This window comes from Ceratotherium simum, chromosome 2 (assembly GCF_057802395.1).
Source record: "Ceratotherium simum simum isolate JZ-2026a chromosome 2, ASM5780239v1, whole genome shotgun sequence".
Lineage (NCBI taxonomy): Eukaryota > Metazoa > Chordata > Mammalia > Perissodactyla > Rhinocerotidae > Ceratotherium > Ceratotherium simum.
The window spans coordinates 72015796-72034803 of record NC_141901.1 but is presented as its reverse complement, the minus strand read 5'-3'; the positions used below and the strand labels follow the sequence as shown (position 1 = coordinate 72034803).

The window sequence follows — 19008 nt, the reverse complement described above, 5'->3', positions numbered from 1 at the left end:
GCCTGCCCTACAAATTTCAGACTTGATAGCCCCCATAGTCCTGTTGGCCAATTCCTTAAAATAAATCTCTTAATATATATATCCTATTGGTTATTTCTCTTGAGAACCCTGACTCATACAACTGCTAATATCCTACCCTAATATCTATTCCACTCCTTTTCCTTCCTAAAAGAACACTGAATTTTAGAGCTGGGCACTTGGATACTCAGAATGAAAACAAAGTTTCCCTGCCCTTCTTGCAGCTGGTTGTAACCATGTGACTAGGTTCTGACCAATGAGCTATAAATAAAAGTGTTGAGTTGTACTTCCTAGAAGTTTCTCTAAAGAGAATGGGCCTTTCTTTTCTTCTTTCCCCTGTCAAGCTGCCTGGAGCACACATGTGCTCTATCAGCCCTCTTTTGTACTGTGAGGGTGAGCTGTACCCTAGGGATAGCAGAGTGGAAAGCTGGCAGGAACCTGGGTGCCTGAATACCTCATGAAACCACTCTAGCAATCCTGGACTACCTATCTCTGGACTGCTATTACATGAGGGAAGAGAACTTTGTATGTTAAACTTAGTATATTTTAAACTACTGTTGATTTAAATTTTCTCTTACATGCAGCCAAACCTAATCCTAATTGATATACTACATATGAATATATAACTAAAAATAAATATACCAACATACCAGTAGTAGTTAGCTCTGGGTTTTGGGCTTTGTTGTTGTTGTTATGCATATAGTTGTATGTATATAGTTTAAAGAGTGAAATAGTTCTGCAAGTCTTAGTAAAAAACAAAAATCAGTCCCCTGCCTGGCTTCACCCACCCAAATCCCACTTCCTACAGCAACCACTTTCAAGTCTCTTAGCTATTTCTTGTTTGCTGCTATTTCTCTAAATAAATGAACTCCCTGTGACAGAATCTGTCACAGATTTTCAGTTTTAGGCATTTTCTATTGTCATCTCAGTTTTGAAGATGAGAATTTGGTTCTCATTCACTCACCCACATGACCCAATGTAGTTGTATCATAATTTTAGTTATATCAAAATTTACAGTTTACATTGTTATAATTATGAAAATACTACTTACTGCTAAGTCAGTAAGTAACATGATTACTTTTTCTTCCATTCACAGTTTTTCTTCTCCCTGGAGTTATTACTGTACTTTTTGTTTGTCTGCTTAGCTTTCTATGTAAATATCATTTATTTACAAGTAAACTCAACCTCAATTATCTAATTGTTTTTCCAGTATGTTCAAACACATCAGCTATTCATTTCAATTTATCTTCCTTGAAATATCTTCCCTGGAGCCTTCTAACATGTTGCAATCTGGAGAGTTTATTCTCTAGGAGTGCTGTAATGCCATCTCCTGCATCTCCCCTCACCTTCAACATGAAGATTCCTTCACTGCTCTCCTTATTAAACTCCCTATTGCCTAGGTCCCGCATCTTCCCCTTTGTTTTATGTTCTCATCTTGGTGGAGTACTTCCTCCAAAGGGGTGCATGGGAGGCACAATTTTTGAGAACTTGAAAGTCAGAAAACATCTTTGTTCTACTCATATGCTTACAAGATAGCTTAATTGAATATAAAATTCTTGATTGGAAATAATTGACTTCCAAATTTTGAATATATTGTTTCCAGTGTTGTTGTTGAGAAGTTGGATGCTATTCTGGTTCCTGATTCTATGTAAGTAGTCTGGAGAATTTCGGGATTTTCTCTTTGTCCTCAACGTTGTAAAATAGTATGATCATGTGCTTTGATGTGGGTATATTTTCATCCATTGTCCTAAACGTTTGGTGGGCCCTTTTAGTTTGAAAATTCATGTCCTTCATTTCTAGAAAACTTTCTTAAATTATTCCTTTGACAATTTCTTCTTCTTGTATTTTCTCTTTTCTGTCTTTTTGGAACTCCTATTATTTAGACATGAGAATGCTAACACATTTTCCTTTATATTAATCTCTTTGTCTTCGTGCTTTACTTCTGTGGGCACTTGCTCAACTTTATCTTCCAGCCCTTCCATTCAGCTTTTCGTTTTCTTTATTGCTATTATATTTTTGATTTTGTTCTTTGAAATTTTTCTTCTTCATAATATTTTGTTCTTATTCCTTAGATGCAATGTTTTCCTTATCTATGTGAAGATATAATTTTTTTTAAGTTTTAAATTCTCTGCACAGTGAGTTTCCTCCAATTTGCTTTATTCTGTATGTTTGTTTCAGTCTCTATCTTTTACATTAGAGGCATTCCTTGGCTGTTTGCTTCTGTTTTAGGGACTGAAAAGCTTTTTCAGAAACTATGTGTGAGTAGGGCTTGTTGATGGTGGGCTTCTCTATAGGGTCATCTGTTTGGGTTAATTTGTTGTAAAACACCAGTATCAGCATCTTGAGGTCTTTTCACCTGACCTGGTTAGATTCTTCATAGAATAATCTTCCTATATGCTGCCTGGAAGAAATAACCTTGATACCAATATTCTAGGAAGTGATTGTGGGAAAAAGGCTGAGAGTCTCACTTTCTATGTGTAAATGTTGCCTGAATTTCTGGTTTTCAGTAAACTTCACTTCCAATTGCACCTGCAGTCCCTCAGTCAGAGACCCTCAGGTTACTGTCTCCAGAGAAAGAACCTCCAGTTCTGCTGAGGGGAGGAAGGTGGAGTCCCCTGGCTATGAGGAAGGCATCTTGGGTTCTGAATGCTTCTTTTTGGGGGAGGGGGAGTTCAATGTACCATTTATGCTTTTCCCTGTCCTTTGCCCATGTTTTTCTTTTTTTTTTTTAATTTTTTGTTTGTTGCAGTAACATTGGTTTATAACATTATACAAATTTCACGTGTACATCAACAGACTTTCAACAATTCTTGTGACTTTTAGTCACACCTCTGGTACACGAGAACCTCTGGAACAAATTCCTAAGCTTTTGGGAGTTCTGAGTTGCTTTTTGATTTTCCCTATTGCTTGGTTAGGTTTTAGCTTTCTTAGATTTATTAGGTTAGTTATCACTTCTTTGCTTCCAACTTCCAAAATTTGGTTATTATCTTCTCTACCATTCTCTTTTGTCTTGGTTGATGTATACTTTTATTTTTCTTTAAATATTTTCAACACCATTTGTAAGATTTAAATTTGGTAATTTTGTCATTTTGTTTTAGATTTTTGTTTTATGCTTTCTTCTTGTTTTTTGTTTCTTTTTCTCTATAAATCAGAGTTTATTTGCTTTTCTCTAGTGTTTTGAAAAGTCAATATCCTATTTTTAATTCTCCAAACAGTTAGCCCTATTTTCCCTAAAACATTGTTTAACCTGTATTTCTGCAATCCACAAGAATCAAACATGTAATTCCATCTTTTGTGTTTCCCCAAGTTAATATGAGGAATTAGCATACCTCCCTCTCCACCACTCTCCTCTGGCCTTATGTCCTCTTCTTTCTCCTTTCTCTGACATTAAGATGTTTTGAATGTTTGGATCCAGATTATCATTCAGAATTTTTATATTATGTGTCTTCTTTTCAAGAGTAATTTTGACTTTTGTTTTAGCCTGGCTTCCCAGAAAACAAGGCTTGTAGAACTAGTGCTTTATTGGAGAGTTTGATCCCAGGGAAACAACAGTGAGGGAAAAAGTAAAGTAAAACAGGGAAAGAGGGAAACAAATACAGGGTGGCAAGTTGTGCTCAGCTTCATGAAAAGAGCTGGTTTCTTGGTCACATAGGACATCTTTGGAGAGACCAAGGGAACTTTTGAATCTTGGAACAATCAGGGAGAAGAAGGGTGAAAAATTTTTCTGCCCATTCCTCCCTATCTCTTTTCTCTCATTGCTCAAAATGTGCTCCACAGGAGTTAACTCCCCCACATTTCCAGATTGTGACGTGGGCCCCTACTGGAGCTACTGGAGAAGGCGGAGCCTCCATGGATACCACTGGGCCAATACAGCTCCCACTGTACATGTATGATGGAGCCTGTGCTAAAGCCAGCCTTAACACCCGCCTGAGAAGGCTGAGCCAGCTGGTGGTGTCAGGAGACAAAAGAGCACTCGGAACAATCAGAACTTATTGTAGGAATTGCAAGAGCCTTTGACAGGGTTGCTTGGGCTGGAAAGCAGAGCAAGTACTGAGACCAGAGGGACAAGGAATCAAAAGGATCTGAAGAGGTACATAAATGAGTGCATTACATGTGTGTGTAGCTTTTGTAGCCATATTTATAGTACTTTAGATTTATGTCTTCATGTAACTCGTTTTAGTGCTCACTGCTAGTCCTTCTTATCTCTCAGTTGGCAGAAAAATCGCTTAGAGTAATTATCTCCTGTAATTTAGCGTGGCAGCAGAGAAGTCTGAGGCTAACATGACTTTTTGTTTTTTCTAGGTGACATCTTTTATTTCCTTCATTGATGTTTGTAGGACTTCTTCTGTAGTCTTGTAATCTAAAAACATTGTCAGACCATGTCTAGATATAGGTCTTTGCCATTTATTTTTGCCAAAAACATGACTATTCCTTTCCGTCTGCATCCATGTGCTTTTTTTTCTCATCAGGAAAGTGTTCTTCCCATCATATATTTGATTTTCTCCCATTTGTTTTGGTCTCTTCATCATGAATACCAATTATATTTTCTCTCTTTTCTTGCCTTTGTTCCACCTACCTCTGACCTTTATCTTCTTATCTGGAGTGTCTCAAGTAATCCTCATTTATTCAATATTCCTCCAGAATCAAGTTTTTCTTTATTGCCAATGTGGATTTTAATTCTGTGGTTGCATCATTTTTTATCATCTAGTCCTTCTTTATTTCATTCATAAGATTCTATTGACTTTCCATTTCAGCCTGTTCTCATATCTTTCTTCTCACACTTTATGGATGCATGTTTATAGAACATGCATGGCTTTCTGTAGTCCAGTAAGGATGCAAGTAGTCTCTTGAAGTTTTCTTTTGAATCCTGCAGTAGATCATTTTTATACTTTTCTTTTGAGTCTTTATGATGCCATTTTCTTTCCCTTGTTCTGAAATATTTTCTCATAGGCTCCATGTTGACTTTTTTTTTCTTTTACTCACCTTTCCATAAGTAAGAGCCTTCAGACTTAGGGTTTATCAACAGGCAGAATGTGTATATTTCTCTTGGTCCTGCATTTTATCCACTGTATGTATGCCAGTTCTTAGTTCAATTTCCATGTCTACTGGGTGTTAACCTACTGCAGTTTCGCTCTGCTGGCTTTTCCTACCCCACTGTCTGATCATCTGTTACTCTGAAATGATGGCTCACGTGAAAAACTACAAAATTCTCAGTCTGCACTGCTCTTAGGCTCATATTCTGCCCCTACCTACATTTCTCACCATGTGTCTGCTCCCTCCTTCCTGCTCAGCTGTGTTCTTGGAGCTTTTCTCTCTATGGATGTAGAACAACAGGAGAGGGATAATGGAGGTGGAGGGAGGAAGAGTGGAAGAGGTGATTAATGCAACTCTGGCTGCCTCAAAAAGCAGTGCCTACCTGGTAAGTGACAACCACAAAACTTCAAGTTGGTGCAGACCCTTGATCTGAGGCGGGGCGCAAAGAGGTAGATGTTATGTAGCTTTTATTCTTTTTCAGACAGTGTCTGATTCATATGATAAAACTTGACTAGGCTTTGAAGAGAAGCCTAGGTAGGAATTTCTTTATCCAGCTCACTATGCCTTAAATTTAGGAATTCTTATGTTCTCAGACTTAGTGTTTGCTGGTGTGCTGAGTGTTCATCTTCAGTTGTTTTCACATTATGACTAAGGACTGAAGACAGTTTCCCTTGCCAAAAACAAGAATCCATCAAAATGTCTAAATTTTTAGGAATTCACCATTGAATTACAGCTATGCTTAATAATCATATTAAGCCAACAGTAGTTAAAGCACAAGGGATTACCATGAGAATCAGCTGAGAACCAGGAGAGATTTAAGTTAAAGGGGACCAACAGGACCAGTGAGGTGGGAGAGTGCAAACATTTTTTCTTAGTGTCTGAGTAGAGAACTGAATGTGTTTTGCTTTGATTATCTAAGCCATATACATACATACTCCAACCTATTTGGGAATTGAAAAGATTTTGAAGCCATACAACCATTTTTAAAACATGCCACAGTTTAATTAAATTGAGCCTGTTTTTTCCCAAAAGAATAAATTGTTTAAATCCAAACATTTAAAAATAATTTGTATACGTGGTCAGGGTCTGAGAATATAGTACTGTGTCAGTTATCATATCAAAGAAAACTGGTGAAAGGCTAAATTTGAAAACAGCCATTTTTCTTTCATCCAATTTCCTCTACAATTCCCTTAGTCTTTGTGTGTGTGTGTGTGCATGTTTCCTTTTGACAGGTTACAACATCAAGGTCAGAACATTAGGAATGAGGCAGATAACAAAAGAACACACAGTGGAGCCTCAAAAGCAAATTCGTGTTCAATATTTGCAACTGACTAAAAGGGAAAAATATTGAAGAACATTTATTATCACAGATCTATGAAAGCACCCAAACCACTACGTAGATTAGAGGGCTTGCTGCTGCTTATGAAACTGAGCCATCTCACAAAAAACATTAAGCTATTCTTTGCAGTCTCATAACAGCTTGTCATTCTGCAACTAATGTGGAAATATGGCATTGCAAAGTTTATGAAATATATATTTTTTATTGATTCTATGCTTTCAAGTTGAAGTTTACATTTTCAATCCAGGAATCAATAATTTATGGAATTAATTTTTCATTATAACTTTCTCACAGCTGCTGAATTAGGAGTGTCTGATACTAAGGAGGAATGTAAATTGAACATATTTCTGTGTAGGAATTCTAGGGAGTAGTGAATCAGGAAGTTGGGCTGTTATAGAGTTGCTGAATATATTTATGTATTCAGTTTCAGTAAATTTGGGCCTGAATTGTATAGACACCTTTAAAAGCACAACTCAACCAGCTTTATTTGTTCTAGTAATGAATGAATCATGGTAATACATAAGCCTCCCTAATGAAAACTCGTTAGCAGAGTTAGCTGTTAAACATTTATGTCCAGCAAATACCTTTCAGACAAATTAGTTAGCTTGGACCCAGAAGACCAAAGCTTGAAATAAATTAGTTCAAGCTTGCAAGTAATAAGGCTAAGAATTTTAATAAAAATAGAAGCCCCCATTGGTACTATTCATCTTATAGCTACTAACATTCAATGAAGTCTGATATGTTACCATTGAGACACAAACAAGAAGGGGCTTTATGCGTGAGGGTGAATGATTCTTCAACATTTGACTACATTTATTAGTGCTTAATAGGTACCAGACATTTCTCTGGGTGCGGGAGATTCATCAGCGAACAAAACAGCAATCCCTACTCTTGTGGAATTTATATTTTAATGAGAAGAGAAAGGCTATAAACAATAAACATAATAAGTACATACATTACATAGTATGTTAGAAGGTGACAAATGCTATGAAAAAAACAGAGCAGACTAAGAGGAATCAGGAGTGGTTCTAATTTTAAATGAGGAAGTCAGGGTGGACTTTATTGGGAAGACAACAGTTGAGCTAAGATTTGAAGGAGCAGAGAGAGTGAACTATGAATATATCTGGGAGCAGAGCACTTTAGACAGAAAAGCTAGTGCAAAAGCCCTGAGGCAGGAGCATGTCTGGCAGGTATGAGGAGCAGGGAGGGGGTCAATGTGGCTGGAATGGAAGAAGGCAGTGAGAGAGACAGTAGTAGAAGGTTAGACAGGATAGGGAAATTGGATCACATAGGGCCTGGTAGGTCATCATGAGAACTTTAGCTTTAATTCTGAGAGAGTTGAGAGCCATTAGAGGGTTTTAAGCAGAGGAGAGACATAATCCAACTTCTACTTTAACAGGATTACCCTGGTTGCTGTGTTGAAAAAGGACTTTAGGCAGCAAGGCATAAACAGAGAGACCTGTTAGGAGGCTATTGAATAATCCAGGTGAGAGCTGATGGTGGTTCAGACCAGGGAGGTGGTCAGGCTCTGGATATATTTTAAAAGTACAGGAAACAGATTTCCTGATGGATGAGATGGGGCATATAAGAGAGGGGAAAGGTATTTAAATTTAACAACAGGAAAAATGTGAGTTATTAACTGAAATGAGGAAGACGATGGGTGGTACAGGTTTGCAGGGGGGAATTAAAAGTTCAGTTATGGACATGTGAAATTTGAGATGTCTGTTACTGGAAATATTAAAAGGGAAGTTGCTTATACCAATCTAGAGTTCAAGGGAAAGGCTAAGGCTGGAGGTAGAAATTTGGGATTTGTCAGCATATGGATTTATCTAAAGCCATGAGTTGATGAATTCACCAAGGGAGTGAACACAGCCAGAGAAAAAAAGAGGTCCAAGGATTGCACTTGGGGTACTCCTAGGAGGTTGAGTATTGAGGAAAAAACAATAAAAGATGTTGAAAAGTGGCCAGTGAGGTTAGAGGAAAACCATGAGAGCACGGTATGGGGGAGCCAAGAGAAGAAAGTGCTTCCGAGAGGAGGAGTGATCAACTGCAACAGATGCTGCTGATTCGCCAAGTAAAATTAGTATTGAAAACTGTCTGCTAGATTTAGCAATTACCTTTACAAGAGCAATTTCTGTGGCATGGTGGAAATGAAAAAGCCTAATTGGCATAAGTTTAAGAAAGAATGGGAGAAAAGGCATTAGAAACAGAAATTATAGACAATTCTTTCAAGTTTTATTATAAAGGAGAGCAGAGAAATGGGATGATTAGCTATAGTAGAAACTGAGATCAAGAGATTTTTAAGATGGGAGAAATAATAGCATATTTATTTGCTATTGAGAATGGTCCGGTGAAGAGGATAAAATTGATGATGTAAAAGAGACAGAAGACAATTGTTGGAACTATGTTCTTGAGTCAACAGGAAGAGACAGGCTCTAGTGTCCACTTGGAGGGTTGGCCTTATATAAGAGCATGCACAGTTCATCTACTATAATTGGAGGCAAAGCAGATGATGGTAGATGGGTAGAAGTGCTTTTGGACATCTGTGGAAGTTCACTTTTGGATGCTTTTATTTACCTCATTTAAATGTAAGCAAGAGTTTTAGCTAAAAGTGAGAATGAGGAAGAGGTGCCGGAGATTTGAAGAGAGAAGTTCTGAAACAGTTATCTAGGAGAGTGGGAGAATAAATGGACCAGGCAGATACAGCACAATTGCCAGATAACATTAAGGAAACATTTGAATACTAATAAAAATAGCAGGTAAACACCGAGTGCTTATTATCTTCTGGGCACTGGGCACTGTTCTAAAAGGCTAACGTATATCAACCTATGAACCGACACTATTATTCTTATTTTAAGATAAGAAAACTGAGAAGTTGTCACTTATCTGCAGTCACATAGCTAAGTAAATGGTAGAGACAGGATATGAAGCCAGGCTGTTTGACTCCAGAGACTAGGATCTTTCTTCTACACAATCAAATATTTGTTGATTGACTGAATGAATGAAAGATAAATTATAGGAAGGAAAGAAGGGAGGAAGGGCAAACAATCAATGCTATCCCCACAGTCTGTGGCCTTCTGTTAAGTCATTTTCACTACTTGTGTAAGATAAATGGTGTGTCCCAGATCTTATAACTGGGTCCATCTGTGGATGAGGAGCTGTAGAGGTAGGAATGTGGCCTAGACATTTGATGGACTTAGTTTGAATCCCAGCTCTTTTCTCACTAGCTATGTAATCTTGGTCAAGTAACTTTAATCTCTCTGAGCCCCAGTTTCCTCATCTTTAAAATGAGAATAATGTATACTTAGAGGGTTTATGGAGATTAAAAAGATCATTTATGTAAAGTATACATATGTACCAGGTATAGTGCCTGGTACAAGGTAGGTTCTTAATAAAATAGTTTTCTTCTCCCTCCCTACTCTGGTGAGTTGCCCAGGACTTCAGTACTCTCCCCAGAATGGACCTTTCTTTGCACTTGCCAGTTTCACTACCAGAACTGGAGTCTCTGCCCTCAACCCAGCTGTCTCCTTGTAGTGGGAATCCCGTCTTATTGCTGAGACCCTCTGCCTCTTAATCTTGGATGCTTCCCCTACCCCTTTGCTATTACCCTGCTCTGAAATGTGAGAACTTTCAAAGGGGAGTCCTCTGGCAACACCCCCCCTCCCCAACACACACACACACACTCGCCGCCGAGTCAATTCTTTGAGTTCCCAAACCTAGAAAGTGTTGCTGGAGCCAGCTCTTGACTCTTCAAATCGGTCCTATCCTGCCTTAAACTGTCCAACAGGGGCAGCAAAAGAGTACCAAATTTTAACAATATAAGTTATGCGAAACTCCAAATTTACAAAATGGTTACCTCAGGGAATAATTAATCCACATTACAAGTGTGCTCCAAAGGATTTTTCTTGGAGCACCTTTTTTCTTTCAGCAATACATGTTTTATAAAGTAAGATATAAATAGTTTTGTATCCTAACCGTTAGGCTCTCTAGGCAAGCGGTGGTTTTTCTTTTGAGCACCAGCGCCTGATAACTTGTTGAGCTTCAGCTGGGTCTGAAAACAATGGAGTCCTAAAGAACAAACACACAGGCCTTTATGTTATATTTCTAACCATTAACGAAAACGAGTATTTTTTAATAATTTGCATAAACCAGATGCCACTTTAATTTTATGTTAATAGTAGTACAAGAATTGAGCCTAATTTTGTGAAAAATCAATTAATTCCAGGCAACTAAGTCTAACACCAAAAAAACCTTGCCTTTTCTTAACCACGTATCCGTTTGTGCAGACTGCTATCTAAAGAGCGGGAAACGCCGGGCCACGGTGAGCGGGTCCTGCGGCTGCGCAGAAGCCCAGCGAGCGGAGAAGGCGCTGGGCGCCTGGAGCGGCCGGAGAAGACGACAGGGCCTCTCTGCTCCGCCCGCAGCGCTTGTCGCTGCGGATGGAAGCTTCTGGAAGCTTGGGAACAGCCGAGCTGGCACCAAGACCTGCTGATCAGGTGTGTTTCTAACCTTGGGGATGAGGCTGACAAGGACCTGGCTCTTCACGTTTTTTCTTTCTTCATTCTTCCCGCAAGGTGTTTTTTCGTCAGACTTGCCAAGATCAAATCTTTGCCTCAGGGCTTTGGCATGGTGAGAGAGGCCCCTCGCCACCCTTTGCTTCCTTTGAGAGTCGTGTGTAGACAGAGATTTCCTCAGGTTTTTCATGTAGGATTCGAGAACTGCTTCCTTTTCAGAAGCCCTGTCCTCCACGCTGCGAATTTACATTTTATTTGCTTTAGGTGTTGTTTCTGACGTCTTCCTTCCCCCCGGGAAAAAACGGGTATCTTAAAAAGAATGGAAGGCGCCGTGAAGATCATTGTGGGCCAACTGCTCTCACTTGACGACTGAGGAGACTGAGCGGGAAAGCAATTTACAGGAGCTTGTTGTGCAATGTTAAATTTGTTTAAATTTGAAAACTTGGGGGAAAACAAACGAAAACCATAACGACAAAAGCCCAGAATACTAGAGCCTTGGAACTGGCAAAGGCTTAAGAGGCCATTGGGTCCAAACTTTTTATTTGAAGATGAGGAAGCAGGCCGACTGGAGGTGAAGTGATTTGCCGGAAGTCACATAGCTGTGGGGCGGACAGGCCTGGGGCGTGGCTGGTAGTCGAGGAGCGTTTCCCCAGAGATACTGAGGGAGCCTTGCTGCCTCAGCCCTAGTTTTCTGATTATCCTTAGTCGTTAATATACACTCTTGGGGATCTATTGACCCCAATTCCTTTCTCACTTATTAGTGCACAGAATTACTTAACCTTTCCTAGCTTAGTTAAAATTATTTATAAAACCTACATATAAGAGTGTGAAGATTTGAATAACTATATATTATGTGGAGGTATTATCAGGTGGATTGTCATTAGTTGCACAGTAAATTAAATTGTATGGGGGAAATAAAAGTTGCAGCCCTTCCCCCAGCGAGCTAGCCATTTACACGTTCAAGAACAAATATTTTTTGTGTCTGCTGTGTGCCAGGTGTTGGAGATATAGTATTAGATAAAACAGGAGGTGTCCCTGCTCTCATAGAGCTAGTTAACTTGTCAGTCATTTGTTCATGCAATAAATGAGGAGATTATAGAGCAGCTGGTTTCAGCCCAGCAGGAAGAACTTTCTAATTAGTAGAGTTCAAAAGGAGAATGAAACCGCCTCAGGAGATATTAGCTATCACTGAAAGTGACTTTCATTTGGATTAGTTGGTTTCTAAGTTTTGCTTTGAACTAATTTTGTATTAGTAAGATGGAGAATATAAATTTGGTTGACATTAAGAAGCTTATGATTTGGGAGAATGAAATATGTTTATAAATAATTTTCTTGGGCAAAATATGGTAAGTGCTCAACTGAGGGGTTGTAAGGCGGATTCTGAGGAAGGAGGGGTCTCATTTAGTTTCAGGGGATCAGGGATAATTTCTTGCAGCAGGCAGGATTTCTAATGGGCCTTGAAGGAGAGAGAGGATTTTTTTTTTAAAATAGACTTTCTATTTTAGACTAGTTTTAGATTTACGGAAAAATTGAGACGATAGTATAGTGTATTCCCACATGCTCTATACGTAGTTTCCCCAATCATTAACATCTTACATTAGTATGGTACATTTGTTAACAATTAATGAATCAATCTTATTACATTATTGTTAACTAAAGTCCATAGTTTATTCAGATTTCCTTAGTTTTTTACCTAATGTCTTTTATTCTGTTCCAGGATTCCAACCAGTATGCCACATTACATTTAGTTGTAATGTTTCTTTAGGTTCGTCTTGGCTCTGACAATTTCTCAGACCTTTGTTTTAGATGACCTTGACCACTTTGAGGAGTGCTGGTCATATATTTTGTAGGATGCTCTACTACTGGAATTTGTTTGGTGTTTTTCTCATGATAGGACTGGGTTTATGATTTATTGAGAGGAAGACTACATCATATCAAGAGTACATACTATCAACATGATTTATGACTGTTGATGCAGATTTTGACCACCTTGCTGAGCTAGTGTGTGTCAGGTTTCTCCAGTGTCTCTTGGAGACAATGTCAGATTTATCTCTTCTCCCCCATTTATTAATTTATTCAATTATTTATATCAGTGTGGACTTGTGGATATTTATTTTATACTTTGAATTATAATATAATATTATTTTATCTATTTTGCTGCTCACATTGTTCCAGCTTTGGCCACTGGGATCTCTTTCAGTAGGTTCCTCTACTCTTTTGACATACTCCTCTCAATGTGGGTTTTTTCTTTCTTTGTTTTTGTTTTTAATCACTTCTTTACTTTCTGGCACTACATAATGCTCTAGGCTCATCTTATATATTTCCTGTCCCAGTCCTAGAATCAATTGTTTCTCTAAGGAGCTCTGGTTTCTTTTACTGGAAAATGGTACTAGAAACCAAAGTCTGGCTACTAGGTGTGCTTGTTGCTACTAGGGTATCATTTCTTTTAGGCCCCTCTCAGCTGACAGAGCAAAGAAATATATGTGTGTGTACTAATCCATTCATATACACTTATCTATAAATATTTTGATATGTATTTATATCTATATTAAGCTATCAGTGAATTCATACTGGTGTTGCCAACTCTAATCCATTACCACATGGATCATTCTAGCCTTGAAAGGTAGGATTTAAAAAAGAAACACAAAAGTGGAATAAAGTGAAAAAATGCTGTTACATTCTTGTCCAATTCTCCTAGTACACGTTGCATGCATTTCTTTTGAGTATAAACTTAGGTGTAGAATTGCTGGGTTATAGTTTATGTGTATCTTCAACTTTAGTAGATAATGCCTGTCAAGAACTGTGAAAAGTCTGAGATTTTACCCTATTTGCAAGCTAACAAGTTAGGCTATTACTGTTTTATTGATGCTAGCAAAAGATACAAGATGCCTGGATCAGAAACAAAGGATTTTTTAAAAAATTCATGACAAAAGCAGTAGCCAAAGCTTCAGGTTCCTGTTGGTTCCCCTGGCCCCCAAAACCCACAGTAGGGTAGACATGTGGGAATAACACAAGTGGACCTAGATGGATGCACATGCAGAGAGGAACACTGAGTGGAAGAATACTTATTAATGAGTGTTATTAATTAACAAGCCTGCTCACTGCATTTCTCAATGTTGCCCATTGCAAATGAAAAATGACCTGGGTAAAGAACAGTAAGGGCCTTGTATTCTTGGCATATCCAGCAAAAACATGCAGGGACACTGAGGGCCCACTGCAGATTATCTTCTCTAACAATGCCTAATTATCTTCCAAAATGGTTATATCAGTTTACACTCCAACTACTCATGTGTAAGAGTCCTTGTTGCTTCATATCCTTAGCAGTTTTTTTTTTAATCTTAATTTTTGTCACTGTAATGCAGCCATTCTCAACAGGGGTTCTATGAGAGAATTAAACCTATACAGCATGATTTGAGTGATTATTTTATCAGTTCTCTCAAGGATGGTACATGGCTGGTACCATTCTAGATGCCTAGGAGAGGAACAAAGTCATACCATGGATGTCTTAGGGAGGGCTTGGCAAACTATGGCCCCTGGGCCAAATCTGGCCCTCCCGCTTTGGAGCCAGGAATAGTTCTTGACATTTTTAAGTGATTGGAAAAAATTAAAGAAAAATAATATTTGTGACATATGAACATTATATGAAATTCATATCTTAGTCCATAAATAAAGTTTTAAGAAACATAGCCACATTCATTTGTTTACTTACTGTCTGTGGCTACTTTCACGCTACAATGGCAGAGTTGAATCATTGCAACAGAGACTGGATGGCCCACAAAGCCTAAAATATTTATTCTCTGGCACTTTACAGAAAAAGGTTGCTGACCCCTGCCATAGGACATTAAGATTTAATATCCCAGAATCCTAGTTAAGAAGGGCTGTAATGGGTATAAAATGATATCTCCTTATGGTCTTAATTTGCATATAATTAATTTTTTGAAGTGTGATGTAAATAACAGGTGAATAGAATTTTGGTAGGCAGAGATCAAGGTGGTTGTTTCAGATGGAAGAAAACAGTATGGTATGGTAGTGAGATGAGGAAGTATAAGGTATCTTTGGAGTCTAGTAAATAATGCTACTTTGCTCTTGTAAGGCAAAGTATAAAGTATAATAGGTAGGACTGGCTACATAATTTGCAGGGCCCAGTGTAAAATGGAGACACAGGACCTCTTGTTTAAAAATTAACATTTTCAAGACAGCAATAGCAGAGCATTAAACCAAGTTCAGGGTCCTTTTAAGTGTGGGGCCCTGTGCAACTGAACAGATCACATGTCCATGAAGCTGGCCCTGTTAGTGGGAAATAATTCTGGAAAGGAAACTTAGGACCAGACTTTGGGGAGGGGAGCTTGAATGCTAGGCTAAAGAATTTGGATTTGATTTATTAAGCCTTAGGAAGTGGTTGAAGTTTTCTGAACAGAACATTGACCTAATCATAAATCAAGTTTTAGGAAGATTACATGAGAGGAGTTTGTAGAATAGATTTGAAAGAAGGCAAGACCAGTTAGAAGGTAATTACAATAGCTCAGGCAAGAGATAACGAACATGGTAGTAACTGAAGAAAGGGGAGGAAAAAGGAATAGATCTAGGTTTGAACCCATTCACTTGTTTTTTCTTTTTCTTTTATTTTATTGTGGAAAGAACACAATATAGATTTACCCTCTTAACAAATTTTTAAGTGTACACTATATTATTGTTGACTATAGGTACAATGTTGTATAGCAGATCTCTAGAGCTTATTCGTCCATAGAAGGAAATTACCTCAATATAATATAATAAAGGCCATATATGACAAGCCCACAACTAATATCATACTCAGAGGTGAAAAACTGAAAGCTTTTCCTCTAAGATCAGGAAAGATGACCTGATCATATTTCACATGGCAGATATGCCCACTCTCGCCATTTCTATTCAGCATAGTACTGGAAGTGCTAGCCAGATCAATTAGGCAAGAAAAAGAAATAAAAAAGCATCCAAATTCAAAAGGAAGAAGTAAAATTGTCGCTGTTTGCAGACAACATGATCTTGTATATAGAAACTGTAAAGACTCCATGAAAAACTCTTAGAACTAATAAACGTATTCAGTCAAGTTACAGAATACAAACTGACATATAAAAATCAGTTGCATTTCTATATACTAACAACAAACTATATGAAAACGAAATCAGGAAAATAATCCCATTTACAGTAGCACCAAAGAGAATAAAATACTTAGGAATAAACTTAACTAAGGAGGTAAAAGACTTGTGTACTGAAAACTACAAAACATTGATGAAAGAACTGGAAGACGACAGGAATTAATGGAAAGAGATCCTGTGTCTGTGAATTGGAAGACTTAATATTGTTAACATGTCCATACTACCCAGAGTGAACCCATTCACTTTCACTCTGTGTATATGACCTTTGGCACCATCCTCTCTCAGCCTGAATTTCCTAAAGTGTAAAATTATATAAATATTTTCTTTTCTTTTTTACATTTGTTGTTCAAAACCCAGCCAGAAGTTCAGTGCTCAGTTTCTTGTGTTCTCTTTTGAGCATTCCTTAACTATTATATATTATAAAAATATATATATTTAAATATATGTATATACACATTCTCATTCGATTTCTAACTTTTGTGATAGTTATGTCTCCAGTAGGAGCAGCCTTTAATTTTATTACCAAGTTTGAATCATTTAAGCTTCCTCTCTCCCCGCTTGTCTCCCCAAACTGCCTATGCTGGAAGGAAAAGCCTGGGATGTGGGTGCCTTAGTTATCCAATTAAATCAAATAACAAAATGTTTATTAAATATCTACTGTGGGACTAGTATGGAAGGAGACCAAAGATTGAAATATCATCAGGGAAGTTTCATGGAAATGTTGAGGCATAATCTAAACTACAAAATAACCATAGGATTTAAACATTCTAAAAGAGTGGAAATAACAGACATGAAATTCTGTTACTTATAAAACAAGGGCCAGCTCTCCTTTTACTACTTTGAGCACCCAAGCATTCTCTTTAGAAAAATAAAAATTATACATTTAGAAATAACAGTCTTGCGTGGATTGTGCCTTTTGTTTAATAGTAGCATTTAACATTTATTGAATCTTACTATTTGCAAACCGCATTTCAATAATGACTACTACTTGGCTTATTATGTGCTCCACTGTTTTCAGTGCTTTATGTCTAATACATTAATGTTCTTAATAGCCCTTTGGGGCATTAAGTAGTATTATCCCCATTTTACAGATGAGGAAACTGAGGCATGAGAAGTTAAGTGATTTGCCCAAGGTCAAATCATTTACAACTAATAGGTAGCAGAGCCAAGGATTCAGATCAGACAGCCTGGCTCCAGAGGCCACACTTTTAACCAGTATGCTATCTTACTAGTTTATGATGTGATTTAATCCTCACAGAAGTGTTGTGAAAGAGGAACTGTTATGTGCATTTGCCAACGAGACAGCTGAGGTTTAGAGAGGTTAAGTGAGTTGCCCAAGTGCACATAAGTAGTAAGTGACAGAACTAGGATCTGAATCTAGGTACTCCGACCCAAGCATTTGTGCTCTTAACCTTTATGTAATACTGCTCTGAAGATAACTAGACAGTCTTTTTAAAAATAACGTTAGGGCCGGCCCCATGGCTTAGCGGTTAAGTGTACGCGCTCCGCTCCTGGCGGCCCGGGTTCGGATCCCGGGCGTGCACCGACGCACCGCTTCTCCGGCCATGCTGAGGCCGTGTCCCACATACAGCAACTAGAAGGATATGCAGCTATGACATACAACTATCTACTGGGGCTTTGGGGGGAAAAATAAATAAATAAAATCTTAAAAAAAAAAATAACGTTAAATACTGCATATTTTAGCCTTTTAAAAATCTAAATATTCTTTTTTTGTGTGAGGAAGGTCGGCCCTGAGCTAACATCTGCCAGTCCTCCTCTTTTTGCCAAGGAAGGCTGGCCCTGGGCTAACATCCATGCCCATCTTCCACCATTTTATATGGGACGCTGCCACAGCATGGCTTGCCACGTGGTGCGTCGGTGCATTTCCAGGATCCGAACTGGTGAACCCCGGGCCGCTGCAGCGGAGTGTGCGCACTTAACCACTTGCGCCACTGGGCCAGCCCCTAAATATTCTTGATCCCTTTTACTTTAGGTTTTGATTTAATGTTTGCGAATTCCAAATATCTGTAGCTCCCAAAGCCAAACTGGGTAGATCTCCAAGCCAGATAAATATTGTGCTTGCCAGAGTTTGTCTCATTTCCCAATCCAGAAAGGCATACTTCTCTGGGGCTTCCTTTCCTCCTTTAAGAACTCACCTTAGTGCTGCCGTCTTCTTCCCTCCATATACATAGAAACTTATTATCACTATATACTCACCTTGGTGATTTCCATGCTTTAAGAACGTGAAAAATAGCTTCTTATTACAAAAATGTAGGAGATCTTTGTTTTGATAATTAGAACTCTTCCATTTCATACTATTGTAAAACATCTTACCATTGAAAGAAGATGCTGTAAAAGCAAAAATGCTTTTTTCTAGCCTTACAAGCAGTGCAGGTTATTTTATCTAAAAGTTGAACATATTTTTCCTTTTGGAAAATAAATGGGATGTAGTAACTTCTGGGACCTTTTTCAGTGACTATCCAGGTGTTTCAAAAAGGTTATTTTTCACTTTTCATAACAAAGGATTCGTTTTGCTTTCTTTGCTTGATCTTTCTTTGCTAGCTGCCTGGTATTAATTTTGGTTTCCAGAGCAGCAAGAATAAGCAACTGGTAATGGAGTAGCTAGAATTGCTGCAGATTTCAGAACCCCACATAGGAAATATTTTAAATAGCTCCAGTGTTGAACACCTGTGCTTCTTTTCTGAAACAACAGAATCTGCTAATTTCAAAATAATACACTCATCATTAGACATATATATATATATGTGTGCAGCTATGTTGAGTTATAATTCATGTGTAATAAATTGCAGTGTATGATGTGATGTTTTGATACATTTATATACCTATGAAACCATCACCACTAATCAATATAGGGAACATACCCATCATTCCCAAAAGTTTCCGCTTGCCGTTTTGTAATCCTCCCTTCTGTCCCTGCTACCCCTTCATCATAACCATTCTATTTTCT

At 38.1% G+C, this 19008-nt stretch overlaps 1 protein-coding gene across 1 annotated transcript in view; it reads left to right on the top strand.

The window, feature by feature from the left end:
* The first annotated feature begins 10776 nt into the window (after positions 1 to 10776).
* Positions 10777 to 19008, top strand: part of C2H1orf146 (chromosome 2 C1orf146 homolog) — a 36058-nt gene continuing 27826 nt past the window's right edge. The window contains exon 1 of the mRNA XM_004420849.3: positions 10777 to 10887. The gene's annotated coding sequence lies outside the window, so the exon portion shown is untranslated. The remainder of the gene's footprint in view (positions 10888 to 19008) is intronic.